Genomic DNA, 8,138 nt, shown 5'->3' with positions numbered 1-8,138 from the left:
TTAACTCGTATGGCACCCATACATCGAGCTTCTTTTTGTATCCAGCCTTATGGCTTTAAATGGTTCCAAACGGTTTTTTGTGCAATGTTTAGCTCCTGGGCAATCGAAACAGTGCTTACATGACGGTCGGACTCGACGATTTCCATTATTTTATCGACATTTTCGACAATTGGCCTTCCAGAGCGTGGTGCATCTTTGACATCAAAATTACCGGAACGGAATCGACGAAACCAAAATTGCGCGATATTGACTGTTACAGTATCAGGACCATAAACACTATTCACATTTTCAGCCGCCTGGCTTGCGTTTTCGCCTTTATCGAAGAAAAACTGTAAAATATGGCGTATTTTCTCTTTGTTGGTGTCCATCTTTGACACGCGCTCAAACAATACTGACTCAAGCAATCACAAAACTGTCTCAGAAGTTTTTTTAGTACGAAATCTTATCTTTCTAACGCCATTTGGCGTAACCCGATCGCACTTATACAACGCGAGATACAGATTACTAAAGCCATCTATTGGAAAAATAATAGATTTCTTTTTACTACATCTAATAAAAAAACAGCTGCGAATAACGCACAAGTTAAGCGTTACAGCCTAGAGAAGACTAAAAATTTTCTTTTCCCACACTAAAAACTAAAACGAAGATTCCAGTACTTCCTCATAAATGTCGCTCCGAGATAAACTAAAAATCGGTACATGTGCACAAGCGGCGGGACCAAAAGAACACCGAGTCTGTGCCCCTAGGACACTGCGGCTAAAATAATAATAAATATTTGGAAGCATAAGACTGATGCCAAGATACTTTTTAACGATCAAGTCGCGGATAATTCTCACGAGTCCGTGACCACAAAATCTAAGAAGTGACACGCGACGACATTCAGGGATAGATTCTGGGTGGTCTCGTGGCGTCGATGCACGTGCGCTTTTTTGACGCACTGCACGTACGTTTTCCTTTAAATTTTAAGATAGTAAAATTTAGGAGAACATTTTTCCACACTACAGTCTCCGGTCAACATCCTTTCTTCTCCTAAGGTCTTGACCAATCCAAGAGCAAAGAAAAATCCTACTACTAGTTAACGAAACCTATTCCACCAATCCGAATCTGAGTAATCGGGGGCTATTAGGATAAAAACCGCGGTTCCGCGACCCTCAGGGTGATTTTTCTCTGAGTTTTGGGAAACTATAGTTGTCGGGATCTTTGAAAAAGGCTTCATCCGATTTTCGAAGCCTTTTTTCTCTAGTAAAGTGCAAAATCATACTATCAATCATACTCTCGGCATACTGACCCACTTTATGCTCTTTAAATCATAGAGTGGCCGAGTGGCTAACATCGTGGCTCGAACTATAACGTTCGATGATTACACCCAATGTTTAAACGATGAAATTGAAATGACGCGTCAACAGTCATGCATAAGATCAAAATTACATCAATATACGATATCTGAGACAAAAATCGCTTTGAGTCCGTACGACGACAAACGGTACGTCATACCAAATTTAACCAAAACATTACCATGGAGACATTATCGAATACCTTTGTAAAAAGGTTGTAATGTAATTGTATTATTGAAATGTATTATATTATCGAAATGTATAACCGTAAATAATTATTGTATATAGTATTACATTTATTTTTAAAAAATAAATAATTTTTAATATATTAAATTGAAAAAGATGAGTACAAATAATAAACATTTTATACATATTATGTATTTTATATACTTTATATATATACTTTTATATTTAAAATAAATACACTTTTTTTATGAAAATACAGTTTGTATGAATTAAACTATTATATATTATCCTTGTATATCCAAGAATTGTGCGATACATCGAATTCTAACAATTTACATAAACCTCGTCTCCTTTCCTGTGCAATATTTTTTCCACGAGATATATTATACATCCGGATAAGCCGTGCGATGTAACTCATGTTCATAGAATGTTCTAGAGGTAGATTTTCCGCGATAGTCGTCCAATAAATAGATTACGGGATCAGTAAGGTGCACTTTAGCGATTTTAAACACCTCGGTGGTCCAATTTGGTGTATAACTCTTCTTGAAGACGGTTTTATATTTGCTCACACGTACCGAATCACCTATTTTGAATTTCGCCAGACCCATGATTTTTACGTTGCTGTATACCGTGGCCAAGTGGTTTTTCAGCGATCGCGGAGATAATGTCGACTCGTCGCATATCGATCGTTCGATGCTTGCGTGTGTTATAATCTGATACAAGCTGCGACAGCGCATTAATCCACTTATAATTTCCGTTAAGTAAACATCTTAAACATCTTCCACATATCGTTTTTTAATGTGCGATTGAATCGCTAGATGACCGATGCTTTCATTACAGAGTACGTTGAATAATGATTGATGTTGTGTTTTTTTAAGAGCTGTTGCATGTCAACGTTGAAAATTCTTTTCCCATATCGGTCTGTAGATTTTTTGGACATCTCTTACTCTTTCGAATTATCTCAGCGATAGCTTCAGCCGTCTCGCTTCCACCTTTACTCTTGAGCGGTATGGCCCACGCGTACTTGCTCAATACCTCGATGATGGTGAGTATGTAGTGATTACCTCTATTGAAATGCGAGATGGATGCATCTCGACGATGTCAGCCTGCCACATATCATTATATCCCCTTCACGGAAAATTTCTTCTCGCCGGAGCGTGCAATTCTTCGACGTCTCTCGGAGCTAATTCTTTCTCTCTTTTAATTGGATTTCTTTTTCGGCGCATGATACGCATGATATAGGAAATAAAAAAAATTGTTTTCTTAATGAAACAACTTGACTGACCCATTTCATGCATACGCAATTTAATTTATAATGAGACCAGCTTCGCGAAGTTCTTTGATGATCGACAGCATTTTGTTGTCGTAAACGTTGTTGCCCGCTCGGAGGTCACGAAGCGTCGAGCAATCGTAGACGATCCACTAGCTCGTTGAGATCATCCCAGTGCACGTAATCGATCGCGCTGTTGTTCAGCGTCATTGCATGAGGTAATCCTCTTCCAGATTTCTTCTGTTTCTTGAGCATGATCATCAACGGCGCGATTACGTGTTTGTATCCCTTGTTGCTCAATACTCGACTCTGTGAATGGTGCTTGTGTTTGTGCGCGTTCGTCGCTAGCAGCATGCTCTTGTACTTGTGCATATCGTCTTCGGTGTAGAGGAGATCGTCGGGAATTCTCTTGAAAAACAACTCGTAAAGACCACGTGTACCAGCGTATCGTACGTCATTGATAATTATGTTGTCCGCCTCATAGTCGAAAAGTTTATTGTCAAATATTAGTCCTTGTGATAATAAGTAACGGGCAAAGTAAGAGTAACACGTTTCTTTGAAATTAACAAAAGAATTTATTTCAATTAACAAAGGTAAAATTACATAACGTTACAAGTTTCGGCTACCGGATTGAGCCCTCTTCAGACATTAACACAACGAAAAAATCGCAGAACATCAATTATCGCAAATGATCGCATATTCATAACATTCACAGTTCGGGTGAGTCTTGATGTAGAGTTCAACATTATTTCCGTACGATTGAACCGTCAAATGTATTAAAAAATCTTGGCAAAGCTCTAGTTGATAAAAAGAAAACTTAAAAACTGTATTTGTATTTTGATAAACTGAACAAATACATCAAAGTATAGAAAGATATTTGTCCATATACTTCGAAGAGCAATGTGGTCTACAGGATTTCGTGTGGTGATTGTGATGCTTCATATGTGGGACAGACGAGCAGAAAATTAAAAACCAGGATTGCTGAACATCGCAATCACATTAGATACAACACTTCTGGGCGTTCTGTCATAACTGAGCATAGGACAGCTGAATCACGAATTCCAATGGGACGAAGTCGTAATTTTAGACGAAGAGCCTTGTTATCGGAGACGTTTGGTTTCCGAGATGCTTAATATCAGGAAGCAGAAGAATGGTCTCAATTTACAAAGTGACAACGATGGCCTCCATAAGGTTTACATTTCCATCATAAATAAAGTTTGACTTTCTGATGCTAATAGTCTGTCTCCTCTCTCAGTCTGTTTTGATCCGCACTACTGAACGTACATAGTGGCCGGCGCGTAATGTCTGTCTTACACATCTGCGTTCTTTCTATCTGTACATATTCCGAAAGTTCTTTATTCCTTTTTGAAGTTTTGATTATATTTATTATTATTTTTTTTATTAGATTTCCGGTATGTTAATTCATTTACGCGTAGACCTTTTTGTGTACAGTTTTTAAGTTTTTCTTTTTATCAACTAGAGCTTTGCCAAGATTTTTAATACATTTTACGGTTCAATCGTACGGAAATAATGTCGAACTCTATATCAAGACTCACCCAAACTGTGAATGTTATGAATATACGATCATTTGCGATAATTGATGTTGTTCTGCGATTTTTTCGTTGTGTTAATATCTGAAGAGGGCTCAATCCAGTAGCCGGATTAGTAACTTGTAACATTATATAATTTTACCTTTGTTAATTAAAATATATTCTTTTGTTAATTTCAAAGAAACGTGTTGACTCTTACTTTGCCCGTTACTTATTATCATTTGGTTTGTATAGAAAGAGTCCTTTGATTTGTTACTTATTAGTCCTTGTGTAAGTAAATGACATATGCGTCATCTATACCACTTTCTTTTCCTCGCGCTCTTCGCAGGATATCCTTGACGTACTTTTGACCCAGGGCCCAAGCCGGCTCGCAACGCCTCTCGGCCTTCCGATGTTTACAACCAATTTTGAACCTTCGTCGCTAGCGAGCTGTTCCATCGTTTCGAAAACGTTTTCAAAACAATTCTATCGGTTGTATCTTCGTACACGGTGAAGGTTACCAGCTGTATACGATCATGCAATCGATCATCGAATTTATGCAAAAACGCGGAGGATTCGAACGTTACGCTATTTTTCTCATCCTTCTCTTCCTCCTCTTTCTCCTGCTCCTCCTCCTCCTCTTGCTTCCTCTCGCGCTCAGTGTCAGACGCTACATCATTGTAGTGCAATTCTCTCTTTATCGCACGCACGCCGGGGCTGTAAACAGGATCTGTAGCAGCGGTTTGATAATAGGCTTAAAATGCCTGTCCAACACAATGTCCTTTTCAATTCTACCGGTCTTCAAAGCGCGATGTTTCTTGCGGATCGATTCGCTTGTTTTCTCGATCTCCTTCACGATTTTTTCACGCTAGCACACATCAGCCATGTTCTTCTCTGGCGAAGTATTGACAATGACTAACCACGTTACGGTATTGCGAACTCGTTAAATCCCTTTCTGTATCTTCGTCTTTAAGCGCTGTCCTTATCTATCACTAGGAATCCATATTTTTGTCGCGAACAGTCGCGACACAACGCGCAAAATTCATCGTACGACATATCGGTATGATCACGTGATGATTGTAAACGTGTTTCAAGTTAGTATCATCTTGTTTGAACAGGATTGGCAGGTTCGCGTATCAGATGTTTAGGTATCGTCGCGTACGTCTGACAGAAATAGAAGCAGTCGACGTTCGCGTGGCGATCCATCGAAAAATATTCTCTCACCGTATCCTGCTTGTCACATGCCACGTCATCAAAGACAAAAACAGAATTCGGGCGCACCTTTCTCGGTAGAACGACGTTGTTGGAGAACATAAAGTAGCCGATTTCGTCGGTAGATGTAAATAAATTTTCGAGATATTGATACTTTGGCTGTTGCAGCGATTTCGAATAGACGTTCTCGAAACATAAGCAGTTCGGACTCTCGAGCAAGCTTATGAAAAAGTTGGTTTTCCAATTCGACGGACCACAAATAATTGCACGTGTAGTATTTCGCCGTGCTTGCGCTTCTTCACGCTGCCTCCCATCATTCAAGATTTTGCGTCGCAGTTCGTGACGCGTATCGTCAGTGGTTACCGTACGAATTTCATGCTTACACTACGGATTGTGCGTTCTAGATCACCTATTTAAAGGCGTGCAAATCCGCGAGTCGCACAGTAAAATGTATCTCGCACTATATCATTCTTTCGACATTCAGGACTTGAGCGCTGAGCAGTTGCAGTATATACCGAAGATCGTATTCTTACGCGTGTACGATGACTATATCGACCGTGTGTGGGACAAGCTTCCGAACACGTGAAAACGGATTCAGGGGTCCGAACCTATCGTCGCTGCGACGAGCACTACAATCAGTCGTGGCAGCGAATGCACATCGATGGTTCGGCATTGAAGATAAAGAACTGTAGTGAATGTCGGCGTCGCGCGGCGGTCTACTGAATCGAGCGATAAACGCGCTTCCTTTCGAGTTACATATCCCGGGCTACCAGTTTTACAGTCCGGACACTCGACTTACGAAGCGATTAGCCAGAGGTGATACAGCCATAAATTCGCTGGACACGACATTGAGTATTCTCAGAGTAACGATCTTACTGATAGACACGTGGCGGACAAGGTGCTCGTCGATAAAGCGCTAGGTCGCGTCATCGCGAAAAATTCGACTCTGAACGAGAGAGCCGCCACTGCTACCGTCTGGGCAGCAATGAAAGCCAAGATCGGCATGGGCATGAAAGATGGACCGAAGAAGAAGACGAGGAAAAAGATAACGAAAAAGCGGATACTACTGATGGCGAAACGAGGCGGCGAGTTACCATTTCTGCCAATGTTAGGCGCGCTTGGGTCCTTGATTGGTGGAGCGACTAGCGTGGCGAAAGCGGTAAATGATAGCAAAGCCGCGCGACGTCATTCTATTTTTGCATTGTTGTTGCATTTACGAGGGTGGTCCCAGAAGTACCCGACCTGACGTACAGATGGCGGTTGTTGTATAAAAAAATCACTGTAGGGGAAAGTACCAACTTTCTAAAGCTTAACTATGAAGTTTGAAGACGCTACGTTGTTCAGTATTTGTTTGGCAGCCATCAATAATGGACGATCTCGGTGAATTTGCAAAGATGGAAAAAATTGGTCATCGTTATGTGATACAATACTTTCATTTGAAAGGTCTTAGCCCAACCAATATCAAAGCCGAGCTGGATCCTACTCTGGAGGAGTCTGCTCCTTCGTTTACAACAGTAAAATATTGGGTGGCAGAGTTTAAACGAGGCCGTACGAGCTACGAAGACGAACATCGCAATGGTCGACCAAGTGAGGTGGCCATTCCAGAAATGGTGAAGAAAATCCATAAAATGGTATTGAGTGACCGTCGATTGAAAGTGCGCGAGCTAGCAGACATGGTAAACATTTCAAAAAGTGCTGTACATCGCATATTGGTTGAAAATTTGGAGATGAGAAAGCTGTGCGCAAGGTGGGTGCCGCGCTTGCTCACAATCGAACAAAAGCAGCGTCGAGAGGATGTTTCAATCGAGTGTTTGGCGATGTTTCGCAGCAACAAAGCCGAATTTTTGCGCCGATTCATAACCATGGATGAAACATGGGTCCACCACTTCACATCTGAAACGAAGGAACAGTCGAAGCAATGGATTGAAAAGGGGGAATCGGCTCCGAAGAAAGCAAAAACAGTTCCATCGGCAGGCAAGGTCATGGCGTCAGTTTTCTGGAATGCGCGTGGCATAATTTTTATTGATTACCTTCAGAAAGGAAGATCAATCAATGGCGAGTATTATGCGAACTCAGAAAGGAAGACCAATCAATGGCGAGTATTATGCGAACTTATTGCAGCGTTTGGGTGATGAAATCAAAGAAAAACAGCCACATTTGGCGAAAAAGAAAGTGTTATTTCATCAAGATAATGCACCAGTTCACACATCCATTATCGCGATGGCCAAAATCACTGAGTTAAAGTTCGAATTGCTTCCCCACGCACCCTATTCGCCAGATTTAGCCCCCTCGGATTATTTTCTCTTTCCAAACTTGAAAAAAATGGCTCGGTGGTAGAAGATTTACCAACAATGAAGAAGTGGAGTCTGCGGTTAATGGCTATTTTGAGGAGTTCAACGGTTCTTACTATAAACAGGCCATCGAAGTTATTGAACATCGCTGGGAAAAGTGTAAAGTCGAGCTAAAAGGAGACTATGTTGAGAAATAAAGATATTTTTTCCCAAATTTTTTGTGTTTTCTTTGTTAGGTCAGATACTTCTGGGACCACCCTCGTACATCCCGAAATTGCATTTAGCAATGGCGCTTGCGAGAGCTTTGAGAAACCGA

The sequence above is a fragment of the Trachymyrmex septentrionalis genome, unplaced genomic scaffold (assembly GCF_001594115.1).
Source record: "Trachymyrmex septentrionalis isolate Tsep2-gDNA-1 unplaced genomic scaffold, Tsep1.0 scaffold206, whole genome shotgun sequence".
In the NCBI taxonomy this organism is placed as follows: domain Eukaryota; kingdom Metazoa; phylum Arthropoda; class Insecta; order Hymenoptera; family Formicidae; genus Trachymyrmex; species Trachymyrmex septentrionalis.
This window is presented reverse-complemented; position numbering follows the sequence as displayed.